Source organism: Silene latifolia, chromosome 9, assembly GCF_048544455.1.
Source record: "Silene latifolia isolate original U9 population chromosome 9, ASM4854445v1, whole genome shotgun sequence".
In the NCBI taxonomy this organism is placed as follows: domain Eukaryota; kingdom Viridiplantae; phylum Streptophyta; class Magnoliopsida; order Caryophyllales; family Caryophyllaceae; genus Silene; species Silene latifolia.
This window is the reverse complement of record NC_133534.1, coordinates 116,146,591-116,148,256: the sequence shown is the minus strand read 5'-3', so window position 1 is coordinate 116,148,256 and position 1,666 is coordinate 116,146,591. Positions and strand designations below refer to the sequence as shown.

Sequence of the window (1,666 nt, the reverse complement as noted above, 5' to 3'; positions counted from 1 at the left end):
TTTGTCACTAGCTTCCACAACTTCATCCTCAACTTGATTCTTCGGTGCTTCATACCTTCTACCACTCCTCAAGTTAATGGAACTAACCATTTCATGTCTTGGGGGATTACTTTGAGGTGGTAATTGCCCCTTTTGTCTTTGTGAGCTTGAAGATGCTAGTTGAGTCAATTGGGTTTCCAACATTTTGGTGTGAGCTAGGATATTGTTGATGGTGATTTTCTTTGCTTGACTATCCTTTTGCATTTGAGTGAAAAACTCTTGTTGATTCTTTTGAATTTGGTGGACCGCTTTTTGAACATCAAAACCTTGGTCATTTTGTTGATTGTATGGAGTTTGATTTTGGTAACCTTGGTTTTAGTTGTAAAAGGGTCTTTGATTTTGGTTTCTCATGGGAGGTGGGGTGTATGTTGGTTGAGGGTTTTGAACATTTTGGCTTTTGTATGAGAGATTTGGATGGAATTTGGTGTTTTCATTGCAATAGTTTGAATAAGGGGTACCACTCTTGTATGCTTGGAAAGCATTCACTTATTCATTTGTTCCCCTACATTCACTTTGGTCATGTCCCAAAGTTCCACAATTCTCACATATCCCACTTGGGATTGATGAAGATGCCGTCATGGCATTAACAGGATGCTTTGGTGATTTTGAGGCTTCTTCAAGTCTAACCATAGCTTTTTCAAACTTCAAGTTGATGGTATCAATGTGAGCACTAAGTTTAGCACCCAATTGAGTAATGAAGTCCACTTCAGGCTTTCCTCCTCTAGTAGCCTTGCAAGGTCTACTATATTGTGAGTTATAGACCGCCATTTCCTCAATTTTGTTCCAAGTTTGATTGTCATCAACTTCGGTGAACATTCCATTTGATCCCATGTTGAGAATGTTCCTTGAATCTTCATATAAACCGTTCCAAAATTGTTGTACCAAGAACCACTCGCTAAGTCCATGATGAGGACATGAGCGACAAATTCCCTTGAATCGCTCCCAAGCTTCATACAAGGATTCTTCATCTCTTTGCTTAAAGCCCGTAATTTTAGCTCTTAGCATGTTAGTCTTTTCCGGTGGGTAGAACTTTTTGTAGAAAGCTAGAGCCAACTTCTTCCAAGAATCAATTCCGAGAGTAGCCTTATCAAGGCCTTTCAACCATTGTTTCGCGGTGCCAATTAGACAAAAAAGAAATAAGACCCATCGAATTTGGTCTTGAGTTACACCGGTTTGAGAAATCGCATCACAATAGTCACAAAAAGTCTCCATATGAGAGTGAGGGTCTTCACTAGGCATCGCCCCAAATTGGCTTCGTTCGACTAATTGGATAAATGCGGATTTGGCAATAAAATTTCCGGTTAAGTGTTGTGGTGTGGGAGTACCATTGGGTAGGTTCTCCTCGGTGGGTACGAAATGTGATGAAAACTTAGGCATTATGGGTTGATTTTGTGGTGGATTCTCCTCACCTTCTCTTGCAAAAGGCTTGATGAACTCAATAGTATTTGGTTGAATATCTACAACCTCACCGATACCTCTCAAAGTTCTCCTAGCAAGTCTTCTATTGGTTGTCAAAGTCCTTTCAATTTCGTGATCAAAGGGTAACAAGTCACCTTGTGACCTTCTAGACATGCAAAATATCAAACAACTCGAAAATAATTAGAACAAACCTTGAGGAGTTTTACTT

General features: G+C 39.8%; 1 non-coding gene across 1 annotated transcript; it reads left to right on the top strand.

Annotated features, from left to right (window-relative positions):
• Positions 1–937: 937 nt before the first annotated feature.
• On the top strand, positions 938–1,044 carry LOC141604309 (small nucleolar RNA R71). The gene has a single exon (XR_012526014.1). It is a non-coding gene; the product is annotated as a small nucleolar RNA R71 (small nucleolar RNA).
• Positions 1,045–1,666: the final 622 nt, after the last annotated feature.